This window comes from Myotis brandtii, unplaced genomic scaffold (genome assembly GCF_000412655.1).
Source record: "Myotis brandtii unplaced genomic scaffold, ASM41265v1 scaffold127, whole genome shotgun sequence".
Taxonomy (NCBI): Eukaryota; Metazoa; Chordata; class Mammalia; order Chiroptera; family Vespertilionidae; genus Myotis; species Myotis brandtii.
Genome location: NW_005354464.1, coordinates 1,408,559 through 1,423,374, shown reverse-complemented (window position 1 = coordinate 1,423,374; position 14,816 = coordinate 1,408,559). Strand labels below are relative to the sequence as shown.

The following is a 14,816-nucleotide window of genomic DNA, read 5'->3' as shown; positions in this document are numbered from 1 at the left end:
AGAGAGAGAGAGAGAGAGAGAGAGAGAGAGAGAGAGAGAAACATCAATGATGAGAGAGAATCACTGATTGGCTGCCTCCTGCATGCCCGCACTGAGGATTGAGCCCACAACCTGGCCATGTGTCCTGACTGGGAATCGAACTGTGACCTCCTGGTTCATAGGTTGACGGTCAACCACTGAGCCACGCTGGCCAGGTGATCTGTATTATTTTTAAAACTCTGGTCTGAATCTATCTTTTCTGAGGAAGTTTGTGGTAGGCCTAGGATTCTTTACTTCTACCTGCCTCTAAGGACAGAGAAGTAGAGAAAGGTTTTACTGAATCAATTTTGAGAGAATTCTGCTGCCATGGAGAGGTTACCACTGCCTCTTTGCCCTTGGCTCACAGGGACACAAGGCTCTGCAAACATATGCATGGATAGAAGCAGGGAGAGACGATGTCTGGGAACGTCTTAGGTTCATATCCAGTGTCACCGGCAGCTCTCAGGATAGCAGGTTGACAAATCTAAATAACACCAATTATAACTTTATGACCACAATTTCTTAATGTCTCCCTAGACTGATTTCCCTTTCCTCTGCTTTTCCTTCCTTGAGGCCAATGGTTCTTAGCCTCACTTACACATTGGAATTACCCGTGGAGCTTTAAAAATTACTAGTACCTGGGTCCCCTTCGCAGAGATTCTGAGTTAACTTGCCTGGGGTATAGTCTCAGGGTGGGCCTTTTCCAAAGCTCTCCAGAGAATCAAAATTGCATTCTGAACACTGAAAATGTAAAAATAATTTTGTTTTCAATGTAAAGTACAAGTTAACTCAAGACAATAATACATTTAACAAAAAGACAGAAATTTAGTCACGGTGCATAAAATTAATTTCATGCTGTTAGTGTGGTGTCTGAAGCTTATTTAAATCCTTGTTTAATGTAAACACACTCTGTCCAGCCCTCTCCCATACATTTGCAGCTGTGGCATCGACCTGGAGTGAGGAGCACCAGGCTGAGGGAGCAGAGCGGTATGACGGGGTCCTATCATTTGCTGAAAGATTCCTGAGTGTTGGTTCAGAGCATTCTCTCCGGTCTCCGGTGAGCACCAGGGATCTAAGGATCTCTTATCATTTACCAGTCTCTCAGTTTAGCTGCCAGTTTTGCCAAAAGCATATTTTTCAACCCCAACGTCATGAGACTCTTGGTGTGTCATGATCAGCTGGGATTACAAGAAATGTGAAATAATAATAAAGTTCTGGGGATTGTAGTCAACACATAAGAATTAATTCCAGCAAATTCAAGGTTATCCCCGTAATAGCATGATTTTCACTCCACTTGCACTTGGATGTGCTGTCTTGAATGGGAGAACATGGTGGAGTTACAATTACGATGGGGGGCTGTCATTTGACATGAGTGTCCCTGTGGAACAAAGGTTGGGGTTTTGTAAAAACCAACCTCCCAAGTCAAAGAAGTGGCTCCGTGGGCCTCGAGTGTGCAGCAGTGCATACTAATGGGGGTGGGGGGCAGAGCTGGACAAAGGCGCCTCTCTGTGTTCTGGTGCCCAGTTTCTTTTTGGGGGACAGAGAGGACCTTGTTTTCTTCCATTGGATAAGGAACCTTATTTATATGATTATACCTTAAGCCATCTCTGAACTAAAAATAGAAAACAAAGTCTTAAGTAATTCTGCCAATCTCTGCTCATCACAAAAAAATCAGTTTGTAAACATGTCAAAATAAACACAATATTTTTAGAAAACAATAACAAAAGTATTACATATTTTTTTGGGGGGGGTTCTCCTGATATTTGGAGTAATTTTGATCTGACTAGTAATTTTAGTGTCTTCTGCTAAAAATGAAGGAATGGGGTACTTCATTTAGCTTTTTCGTCTGTTAACTGAACTTACTAGTTGCACCAAAAGGGAAATTATGACTTTTTTTTCTTTTCAAGGTTACTGAGAAGAGAAAATGAGGCTTGAAGACAAGGCTTGGAGAAGGGGGACAGGCTGGGGAGACGGTAAACACTCAATAAATGATTGTTGATAGTTGCCATGGTAGTCATGATACTGCTAATAAATTTTTTCAAAGCAGTGAAGTACAGAAAGGAGCACACTACTTTGGTTTTTATGAGTACTGTGCTTAGAGTCATTTTAAAAAATATATATTTTATTGATTTTTTACAGAGAGGAAGGGAGAGGGATAGAGAGTCAGAAACATCGATGAGAGAGAACCATCGATCAGCTGCCTCCTGCACACCTCCCACTGGGGATGTGCCCGCAACCAAGGTACATGCCCTTGACCGGAATCGAACCTGGGACCCCCCAGTCTGCAGGCTGACGCTCCATCCACTGAGCCAAACCAGCCAGGGCTAGAGTCATTTTTTAAATAGTAAGGCATTTAAAAATATTTTAATTGATTTTTAGTGAGAGAGGAAGGGGGGAGAGAGAGAGAGAGAGAAAGAGAGAGAGGGAGAAAGAGAGAGAGAGAGAGAGAGAGAGAGAGAGAGAGAGAGAGAGAGAGAAACATCCATGTGAGAGCAAAACATTGATTGGGTGCCTGCCTCCTGTATGCCCCATATTGGGGATCAAGCCTGCAACCTAGGCACGTATCCTGGCAGGAATTGAACTGGCAACCTTTTGGTACACAGGACAACACCCAACCAACTGAGCCACACCAGCCAGGGCAGTAAAGCATTTTGAATGCAAAATAAAGAGGGATTTATGAAGAACTTAGTATACTCAAGTTGAAATCATCTGGACCTTGTTTTTAATTTTTCCTTGTTTATAACAACTTAGTTAATTGTTTTATGCTTTAGTGCCTTGGTTTTTGTTTCAACATCTCAACTTATTAGGGAGTAATATACGTGGAGTCCTTTGAGTTGAATGGACAGTGTCATATAAATTTAAGATCTTATTTTGGTATTTTATAGTACAATGTATCAAATTGGGCAAATGCACTTACATCTATTTTGATGATTTGATGCTGCATGGTGATACGGCAAGTGAAAGGAAGAACCACCTTCAGACTTCAAGTCAAAGTGTGATGGATTCCCATTACTACCTTATTACTACTAATTCTGTTAGTAACAAAGGGTTCCAGAAAATTCATGTAGGATAGCTCAAGAAAGGGTTGCTTACCAAAAGAAAATCAGGAATGTTTTAGGGGTACTTTCCTAATCTGTCAAAGCAGACAACTACCCTGACATCCCACACTAAATTCCACAGGGCTGCTTCCCGAGACAGAATTCTGCAAGGGCCAGTCTGATACATGGCATTTGTTGCACTATCCATGCTGAACAACCTATTTCCCTTCCCCTCCATCTCTTGCTTTTAATTTACACTGCTGTTTATTGCACATGGCTCTTTACTTTACACTGACCCTTGCCTATTGTGGCAGTATATAAAATCTCAGGTTTTCATTCTGCAGATAATTTCTGGCTCTGTGGTCTTAGATCCATCACTTTTTACTGAGCTTTTATGTCACCAGAGACAGCTTTGCATTTTAATAAAGTTTCCAATCCTGTAGGGCCCTCTCCCCTGAAATAGCTCCAGCTCCCCAGGGCTGCAAAGGAGTTGAGCGGAAAGCAGAGAAGCTTTTGTGGACAGTGATGCTGATGGCAGATAACTCCAGCTGTCATTACAAGATCATCCAGATAAGGGGGGACAATCAAGTAGGGCTTATGGTCCACTTGAGTTTTTCTGATTGTAAAACCAGCCATTTTTCAATTTAAATAATTTAAGGATTCCAGCTTCTCTATACTCTGAGGCTCATTTAGCCTCTTATTAGCTAACTGTTTCTCCAGTTCAAGAGGTGGAAGGGAAGAGTGCAGATTTTTTGTTATTGTTCATTCACAGCGGTGGGTAGTGGCGTGTAAATAAAAAATAAGCCAAACAAATTTGATGAGAAGAGAGAACAGAAATCCATACAAGTAATCATAATTGATTGAAAAAGTTAATTAGAAGGAATAAAAAGGGACAAGTACCGCATGGCTTAGCACATTATCAATAGGCAAATGACAGAGAGGAGAAGGAATTAGAAAACTGATTCCCAGCTAACAACAAGAAGAAAACAAACTAAATTTTAATTTTAACTTGAAAATCCTAAATTTTTTTCTAAGTCCCTTCCCACAATGATCCCATCTCACATTATTCACATCAAATGAAACGGTGGAGGAGCAAGAGGGAAGCAGCAAACCGAAGTTGCACTGTCCCAGAGGATTGAGCTCAGGCTTGATTTACAGAATCACCTGTGACATACCGATGACAGTTAGTTAAGACGCTGTAGCTGGCCTAAGTTCTTCCTTCTTCTTCTTTTTTAAAATTTTACAACCTTCCCTTCTTCCCAAATTTGTTACCAAAGGTCAGTAACCCACAACATCTATTTTCAAGTGGTATATCTAGGAGTTACCCCTCAAGTCACTCAGTTCCATCACTTAAAATGAGAAATAAGGGGATTGTCCAATAAGAAAAGAAGGCTCTTCTTGAAATATTTTCTAATATTTTTGTGTAGGGATTGTAGGGATGGGACAGTTCTGGAGAACCATGCACTAACTGTGCCCATGGGACTGTCTTTTCCATTGCTTAGGAGACACCTGCTCACATGAAGAAACAGATTCCCCAGCATAAAAGTCAGAACCTGGGAGAGAAAGTTGGATAGCTAGAGAGATTTCCTGACAGAGGTGGGACCCCTGGTTTCCACCAAGAGTTGAATCTGATTGGGAGACACACTTTGAACTATTAGAAAGACAATGATGGAGAGACCAAGATGGCGGCATAGGTAAACACCGGAGACAAAGTCAGAACCTGGGAGAGAAAGTTGGATAGCTAGAGAGATTTCCTGACAGAGGTAGGACCCATGGTTTCCACCAAGAGTTGAATCTGATTGGGAGACACACTTTGAACTATTAGAAAGACAATGATGACATGCTGACTGTTGACCAAACAAGGTCTTCAGCTGAGACGTGAAGGGGATCTTCTTTCATAGAAGAGAAGTAACATCAGTAGCTAAGGAGTGACAATAGGAGGAGAAACCAGGGAACGCTGTTTTCTTTCCTTCTCTGTTTCCTCCCTCCCTTATTTCCTCCTTCTTCCTTCCTTCCTCCTTCCTTACTTCCTCCCTTGCTTTCTTTTCTTCTTTTCCTTCCCTTCCTACCTTTTTCCTAAGCAATAAAAATCCATCTTTTGATCATTAGAGAATTTTATCATAGGTCTAATTGCTGATGCATAAGTGCATCTCAGGAAAATATGGGATATCTCTATTCAAAGAGCAGATTGTAAACTTCTGGACTAGTGTTCTGCTCCCCCTCCCCCTCTTTTCCTCTCTCCCCTCATTTCAGAATTAGGGAAAACAAAACAAACATAGCCTGATAAGCTATGAGGGCCAGCAACAGCTAATATTGCTTGTGCTCCCTCCATTTCTTTTTTCTTTTTAAATCACTAGGATTATAAGCTCTACGAAGTCAGAGGTCCTGATTGATTTACTCATTACTGTATTCCCAGCATTTAGCACTGTGCCTAAATATTTGTTGAGTGATTGAATTAATGAATGTCCATTGATATCCTATCCATAAGATGAGGATAAAAGATTAGTAAATACAGAACTAGTTAACACAAATAACATAAACATGACCTTACAGGTTGTTGTTTTTTTTTACTGCAAAAATTCTACTATTATTTTCCAAAATGTGTTCAACAAAACATTAGCCCTAAAGAATGAAATCAGATTAACCCCATCTCCCCCCCCACCAAAATAAAAAGCAAAGTCTATGGAAAACTTGTTTGGGATACTCTATAGTACACAAAGCTCACAGAGGTCTTTACAATTATGATTTTTCATAGTTTTTCATTTGCAAATTTTCACTGTGAATTTCCTAGAGAGGGTCATAGCATGTTACATTTCCAAAAATTGTTTGACCATTTTACTCTTTTACATGGCACAGCTTATAGGAATAGTATTCCAGAAAACATGTTTTGAGAAAAGTAGTATCTTAATTAATCTGTATTCTCTTTAATTGCCTTTCTTTTAGTTTTAAGTCCAAATTAATATTTTCAACTGTGAAAAACACCCCCAAGCACAACAATGTGAATATAGTTAACTACTGAACTTTACACTTAAAATAGTTAAGTTGGGGAATTTGGTATGTATTTTTAATCACAATGAAAACTTTTTAAATTACTCACAAATGTAACTTTACTAAGTAATAGATGAATCCGTATCTTACCTAAGGGCTGTGATAATGTACCCAAACTTAATGGTATGGCCAAATAAAGGGCTTGATTTTGGTCAACATGTTATTCAATTGCATTTACCACCTAGATGCTGTATCTTCAGTTAGTATAATGACTTTTCAACATAGGGCTATGGGTCTATTTGTGTGTGTTTTTAATAATATGGCTTAGGAAGATTACACAAAAAGATCCATGGCTATGTAGGTAAAGTTCATTACAGCTCACAGAGTGGGTTTGGGATTAGGAGACAAGATTAGGTTATAAAAGTGACATTGTCACTGACTCAGTAAATCCTGCTTTCCCCAGTTATAAGATGGCCTGTTTGTAATATTTTCCCCTTCAGCATGGGATTTTCATCTTATACAGAACTCTAGCAGACAAAGCAGATAAAAGCAGAGATGCTCTGATCTCAAGGAGGTAAGAGGCCACTTAGTCTCCCCACCCCCACGGCCCTGAGTGTCTTCAAAGAACCTAAGAGCTCAAGGGAACACAATTTGAAAATCACAAGGCTAGGTAATCATTAGGATTCTTCCCAAGTCTTACTCCTGACACTAGGAGTAAGACTGAGGTAGAAAAGAACATTCTTGTCCATATGAGAGTCTGTGAACCCCTGTGATTTCATATAGATCCACACAGCAGCCAGCCATTGATTAACAGAACGTAGAACACTGCCGGATTACGTGTGTCAAAAATCTTTTGAATTTCAGCATATATTTTAAATTAAAAAATAAGATAAGAAAAATATTATCAGAATGCACTCTTCCCTTAGTAACTTTATGGAAGCATTTTGAGATATAAACTTAACGGCAAATTAAATTGAGTACAAATGTGGTGACTGAGAAGTTCCCATAGGATTTCCTAAGACCCCCTTAGTTTTTAATGGGCAAGGTTTTGTTAAAACCAAAAAGTGTTAGTTATATAAATATGTGTATTCTTTTCAAAGTTTTTCACTATATTATGGGTAAAAACAACAGAGAAATAAATGCAAAACCATTATAACAGAAACACTGCTTGTTGAACAGCCTTTAAAATTATGACATGTTTTCTGGGAAAATGCATTACTCATGACAGGGTTACAGAAGCAATATTAACCTTCTTGAAATGTAATAGCAAAGTCAGACATAAAAATCTGTACCAGACATGGTACCACAACTACTTTTGTTAAGATTGTGCATAGGATACAACAGATATTTAAAGCTACAATAAGATGTGGGTAACGGGTCCTTTAGAAGATTCACAGCATTCATGCATCACACCTAAAACCATGGTGAGGACTGTTCTAAAGACAGCATTCCTGAAAATGAAAAACCTTGTGCTTTCTTTTGCTTCTGTTATTTTGGGCATTGTTGCTTTCTGGTGTCAGAATTAAATTTGCCCCTACTTATATACATATATCTATCGTATGGGGGCAGACATTTGTTATAGTGACAAACTACCAAGTGCTTTCATTATAGCCAATGTGTGACCAAATGAGTAATATATTACAATCACTTCAGCAAAAAAATATTTATGCAAAAATAGCAGAGAAAATAAGCCAAGAACTCCAAAGTCGTACTTAAAAATGTGTTATGAAAAATCGCCTGTAAAATTGCACTTACCATCAAATGCAAGTTTGATTTACAAAATATTTTTTTGAAATGTACTTTGTTGCTATAGTTTATCATATAATTCATTCCTTGTCTTGTCATGTAATGATGACATTTAAAAGACATTCACATTTTAAATTATTTCATTATTTCTATACCTTTAAAATATTTCATTAAAATCTCTTATGGAGTTTTTACTTATTTTAGAGAATGCTAGCTTGAGACATCTTAAAAAAAATAAAGGTCAAAAGTCACAAAGGATAATAGCTGATGGTTTTGATAATGCTAATTACATATTACTGAGAATAAAGGTAGAAAAGGAAATATGAATACTAAAGGAAGATAAACATCCCAATGCTGGATTAAAAAAAATAATGAAAAAACTCTTAAAATGTCTTTGTACTTCACTGTCATAATTCAAAGACATCATGAAGCCTGAATTAAAAATGTCAGTTTCTGTGAGTGTTGATAACTTGGTTCTTTGTTGGGCAAGTCAAAATGTGTCTGTTTGATAGGCAAAAATGACAGACTAAAAATGGGAGAAGTTGGATCTAAAAAAAGAAACACACACACACACACACACACCACACACGACTTAAAAAGAGGTCCATAATGTACTTGAAGGAGAAGACCTGTAGGGTAGGAGGCAATATCTTTAGGAAGTCACCGAGCAGCACTAAAAGGCAATGTCCGTGGCCAATCAAAACGATTTCTGTGACTGCTGGGGCTCTTGCATCTCCGTCTTTACACTAGACTGGAAACCCTTTGTACTAATTACCAGACTGCACCAGATTTTCTGGTTCAGTTCAATCCTATAATTGACTGACAGTGATGGGCAAGGAAGGGGAAAAATTCAGGCTCACTACTGCAAGCAGAGGGTCAGAAATGGTTTCACAGAGAGCTAGGCACAGCCTGGCACTAAAAGCAGGGTTAAGCAAGCATCATCAGCACTGTCTTCTGACTCTCAGGTTAATAAGGAAGCGAAGAATTAAAAAACAACGGTCCATGCTGCTCTCATCGTACAGACCAACATTTCATGTAAAATGAATGGAGAATAGCTTCAAGGGTAAATGGTAATTTTAGATGTCACTGATTTTTTATTTTGCTTTTGGGAAGTCGATAGAGGTTTGTCTCCAAAATTCAAATAGTGCCATCCTGTTAAAAGTTAAACATTCTTTAGTTTTATTCACAGGAACTGGGAAAAACAATGCTGCCTTTTTACTCCCAGGTCTAAAAAACATCATAAAATTGCAAGAGATACTTAGAAAGCTTATAAGTTACATAATCAAAGTTAAGCATTTGAAAACCCTTGGCATCATAATTCTCACATCCAGTGCTTATTTGTAATTCACTGATTTGGATTTACTGTGCATTTTTAGCAATACAGTGGTTGTCCATGAATCCATACTTTTTAAAGTAAAGGTTTAAAAAGTAATTTACATGAACTTAGAGTTTATGCATTAAAGAAATGGAACACGTTGAGCACTGAATTAAAGACGCAGTTGGCTGACTATCATTTGTTTTTCACTCAGAACTGTTCTACACCCACTTTATTTCTAACCAAAAGAGCAGCTCTAGCTACACCAAGCATTAAACACACAGGTGCCAGAATCAGGGTCAAAATAAGAACTCGGGCCATTTGGGAGGCAAGTGAGAATTATGTGCTATCATGTTGAGGTCAATTGACTTGAAATTTAATCACAGGTTAAGCCCCCTTTCTTTCCAGGCTAAAGAGTAAGCAACACCTGTGCCAGCAGCAGCTCACATTGCAGTTGACACAGCAGCCAGTTCAATTTTTAGTTACAAGTCAATTACTTACTGGAATAGAAAGGGAACATTTCATTCATTCCACAGAAGGCCACTTTTCCAGAGAAACCTGTCAGGTTTTTCTTTCTCCAAAAGAAGAAGAGAGAAGAAAAAGTGAAAGTTAAACATAAATGATAGGCTGCAAAGTTCTAGAGCTAGGCCAGCACACTACAGCAGAGAAGTTGTGCAAAGAGCTTACCTTCCACACACTGAACAGAGCTGTCTTGTAAATGAGGCCTATCCCAGCTGATAAGTCCTGGGACTTTCCTCATCAGAGAATCAAAACAGGTGAAATGATAATAGGTTAGGTGATCTACACCTGAGAAGAGGGCCAGCTGACTGCATGAAAGGAGAGAGCAAATGAGTAAACTGTCTTCCCCAGCTACAGTCAGCCCTTGTGCAAGGGGAGTTTCAAACGCACAGGCTATAGACTTTTGTCCAAAGCTGTGGGTTTTTTTCTCTTTTTTTTTCTTCTTTCTTTCTTTTTTTTCCTTAGTGAAGCTAGATTAGTTCATACAAAACTCAACAATACAGCACTGAAACCCATTGTTGATATTCAACATTTTTCACATAGCGGAACAGAATAGACAATACGGTATCTAGGAAACCATGGGCTGGATTACAAACTGATGATATCTCATCCTTCTGGGGGCCTGTAATCCTTTTTATTACCTACCACAGTAAAAAAAGAAATCACTGTGTGTGGGGGAAACTCTCTCAGAATAAATCAATAACATTGCTATTCTCAGGAAAATAGGATACATTATAATGAAATGTTGCTTATAACACTAAATCCTGAAGTGCCATTTGCCTTTTATGCCAGTTGATGATTTTCAAACTTATCTTAACCTTTATGTGAGCTTCCAGAGGTTTCAAAAATTAAATTATCTCTAGATGTTTCAGTAACAGTGTTCACAATTAACTTGGACTTTCAATTTCTTATGGCAAATACTTGGCAAGTTATTTGTTTCAAAGTGCCCAATATTAAGACTAATTCATAAGTACCAAGTAATTTTAATTAATTTGTTTTCAAATACATGTCTTGGGTTAATAGTAACCTATGTATATTTCCTCCATTAAGAACTTACTGAAATTCAAGGTCTTTTGGGCTTACTTATCTGATATGTAGTTTAATAATTTTTTTTTTTACTCTTTAACTAATCCCATGTCTTTTTACTGTTTTATGTTTAAAACAATGCATTTTCTAATTATTTATAACTGCAAAGCCATTCTTTATAAGGAAGTTATGCCTATTAACCTTTTTGAAAATCTGGTCCAATCCCTTTTTAAAACACAATCCAGTTCCCATAGTTTTCTTAAGCCTACAAATGGTCTAGGTAGCCACAGAAGTGATTGTTCCTACCAGTTTCTTTTCATCACTTCTGCAATTGACCAATTGACAACTGATTGATGGTTATCTTTTCACTTCAACAATGAAAGAAATTACCATCACTATGGCTATGTACAGTAAATGCCTCCAGAGTAAATTACATGATTCTAAAATTCTCCTTAGCTCACTTAGTAAAACATCAACACAAAAAAGTTTCTTTTTGCGCCTCCTTTCCTGTACCACAGATTTGGCCTTTTCTGTCAGCTGCAGAAAAAGAACTTGACAGCTTCTTTAAGAAGAGGAATATAAAAGAACTTGAATAAAGGATGGCACTGGGCCTATGTCAAGCAAGTGGCCATTCTCTGCACTTGGAAAAACATTAGGCATGTGAGCACAGATAAGCCCTGCAAGAATACTCTAAGGACTATTCCCAGTGACCTTGAGATTCTCTTTCCTCCCTTAACTGTTCCTGAACCTTAGAGTGACAACATAGATTCTGAACACGGATTTGCCAACGTATTCTGAGTAGGTGCTGTTTCTCATTGAAAACATCCTTAACATTTTAAACTCCCTTACTGCACAAACTCCCCTGCTCTTTCTAAAAGTGCTCAAGCAAGTGCTAGTATGTGAGGGTCACATTCATCCTTTAGGATATGCTGAAGGGCTTGATACCCTAGCCCCAAATCAAAAACTACTGTAAAAGTATATTTTATTCTCACATGAAGGCCAGGAATCTAGTTAAGGAAGGGCGTTCAAACATTTTATTTTTAATCCCTGTGCAATTACAGTCTTTTTTTTTTTTTCTGGTGAAGTAAATATGTTGCTATGAATGATTGAACTAATTTGCTCTCTTATTCCCCTCCCCCCACCTCCCCATCACCCTCCTTTTAAGATCACATTTTTAAAGTGAAAACATATACCTCAATAGACAGAAAACATGATTTCTCACTATTTCCCTTGATCTCTTAGATCCATAAAATTTGTTCTACTGAATATCACAAGTTAAAATGAATCATAGTTTTACTGTCTAGAACAGCGGTTCTCAACCTGTGGGTCATGCCCTTTGGAGGTCGAACGACCCTTTCATGGGGGTCACCTAAGACCATCGGAAAACACATATATAATTACATATTGTTTTTGTGATTAATCACTATGCTTTAATTATGTTCAATTTGTAACAATGAAAATACATCCTGCATATCAGATATTTACATTACGATTCATAACAGTAGCAAAATTACAGTTATGAAGTAGCAACGAAAATAATTTTATGGTTGGGGGTCACCACAAAATGAGGAACTGTATTAAAGGGTCGAGGCATTAGGAAGGTTGAGAACCACTGATCCAGAGGGTTGGAGTAAATTTTGGCTTTATTGGTTATGTTTATTTTTTTTAAATAAGGAGAATGTATGATTGTGCTATTTGTATAATTAAAAGTTAAATACTTTAATAACATTTATTTTGGGGCCACCATTTAACATTTTTCCCCACTTCTACCATCTCTACAACAGGCTGGTCTACTGCCCAAGCTTCCTCCATCTCACGGGGCAACCCAAGCCTCCCGCTCGCTCTGGTCTGCTCCGTGGCTGCCGCCCACAGGGCCCTCCTTCTGCGTCGGGCCCAGGTGGGCGGGAAGCTTGGCTTCCTCCATTGCCAGGGGCAACCCAAGCCTCCCTCTGGCTCTGTGTGGCCACCGCCATCTTTGTCCTGCTAATTTGTATATTCCCTCCTGATCGGCTGTGGGGCATTGTGGAGGTACGGTCAATTTACATATTTGTCTATTATTAGTTTAGATACCCTAGGTCAGCGGTTCTCAACCTGTGGGTCACGACCCCTTTGGCAGTTGAACGACCCTTTCACAGGGGTCGCCTAAGACCATCCTGCATATCAGATATTTACATTATGATTCATAACAGTAGCAACATTACAGTTATGAAGTAGCAATGAAAATAATTTTATGGTTGGGTGACAACATGAGGAACTGTATTTAAAGGGCCAGAAGGTTGAGAACCACTGCCCTAGGTGATATTCACAAAATGTCATTTTTATATCTTTATAGCTGCTCTCCAAAGATGTACCAGCCCTACAACTACAACAGGTCTCTCTCACACACACACATGCACACACACACACACACATACACTCACTCACATGCACACACACACACACATTATTGAAGTAGCTTTCAAGATGATCCAATCTGCCATCTTTACCTACGACATCCCTGATGGAAAAACCTTCCTCCAACTCTGCTTTTACCATGTTACATAGGGTACCTTAGTTTCAGAATGTATAATCCCTCTTTTTTTGCGTACTGCATAAAATCCTTGGAACTTCCAAATTCAGGGACCTTCTTGCTTAGTTCCCAGGGATCTACAGAAGCTAGTTCTAGGGTAGCACTCTCTGATCTTATTTCCCATCAATCAGCTTACTATTTATTAATAAGATATCTTACTATTGCATACATGCCTAGATGCATGCCAAGCTGTTCCACCTTTTATCATCATCTTCTGTATTCAAAGTCCAAATAAATCTTTGCCTACTTATGAATCTTTGCCTGTAGTAGCAGCTCATGTATACCTTCCTATTCCCTAATGTCTTTTTCATTCATCATTGACTTTGATGCACATTTGGTCTAGCTTAAACATCACCCTCTTTACTAAGATTTTCTTGTCAATTCAGATGATATGAATTTCTTCTTCCACTATGCTGCATAGCTTTTATAAAAAAATATATTTTTTATTCATTTCGGAGAGGAAGAGAAAGGGAGAGATAGAAACATCAATGATGAGAGAAAATCATTGATTGACTGCCTCCTGCATGCCCCCAATGGAAATCAAGCCCCAAAACTGGGCATGTGCACTGACTGGGAATTGGACTATGACCTCCCAGTTCATAGGTCAACACTCAACCACTTAGCCACACCAGCCAGATTGTTTCATAGTTCTTAGTACACATCTTTATTATAACACACATTATTTTGGGTTATATTTGCATATCATTTTCTCCAGGTAGAATTTAAGCCCCATGAGAGGAGGAACTATATTGTACATATATTTTTATGTCCAGTTTTTGGCAGATAGATGCTCAATAAATAATTATTCAATAAGACATAGTCCTTACTTTTAAGGAACTCTCAATTCAGGGTGGAATTTATATTAGTTATGAGATTAAGATGGTGGCTGAAGAGCTAAATAAAAAGAATTGGCAATTGGAAAGATCAGCTACTTCTTTAAAAAGTAAATTGAATTTTTAAAGTAAGAACTTAAATGTTTATGTAATGAAGACCATAGTATCAAAGCCAATTTGCTTGGAACATGGACATTTCCTATAGAAGCATAGTACATTTTTAGATCAGTCCACAAATTGCCTGTTTGGTCTATAATCTAACCCACTTGTGGTAAAATAGCCATTTACTGAATGCACATTTGCTAGTTTGAAGCACTGTAATAAGTACGTTACACAAATTTAGTTCTCAGGATTATCTTATGAAGTAAGAATTATTATTGTCATTTTACAGATACAAAACTTGGATTTAGAGAGGTTAACTGAATATCACAAGGCTACCTGGTCAGTGAAACTCAGAGCTGTTATTGGAACCCAATTCTGACTGGTTCTGGGCTTTATGTTATTCAAAATGGACTCTCTTGGTACAAATGGCATTATTTCTCAGGTAATGATCCTGAAGAGTCTGTATATGATAAATATGGTGGAGAAAAAGGAAAAAGGAGGAGAGTTTTCTATATATTTCTTCATCCCACAACCAGTCTAGAATATCATTGTTAAACATTAAAATAATTATTCAATAAGACATAGTCCTTACTTTTAAGGAACTCTCAATTCAGGGTGGAATTTATATTAGTTATGAGATTAAGATGGTGGCTGAAGAGCTA

General features: G+C 38.1%; 1 long non-coding RNA gene across 1 annotated transcript in view; it reads right to left on the bottom strand.

The window, feature by feature from the left end:
* LOC106724958 overlaps positions 1 to 9,969 on the bottom strand; it is a 98,277-nt gene extending 88,308 nt beyond the window's left edge. Inside the window, exons 1-2 of the long non-coding RNA XR_001360779.1 lie at positions 9,793 to 9,969; positions 9,607 to 9,680 (exon numbers count right to left, since the gene is read on the bottom strand). This is a non-coding gene — a long non-coding RNA (uncharacterized LOC106724958). The remainder of the gene's footprint in view (positions 1 to 9,606; positions 9,681 to 9,792) is intronic.
* Positions 9,970 to 14,816: the final 4,847 nt, after the last annotated feature.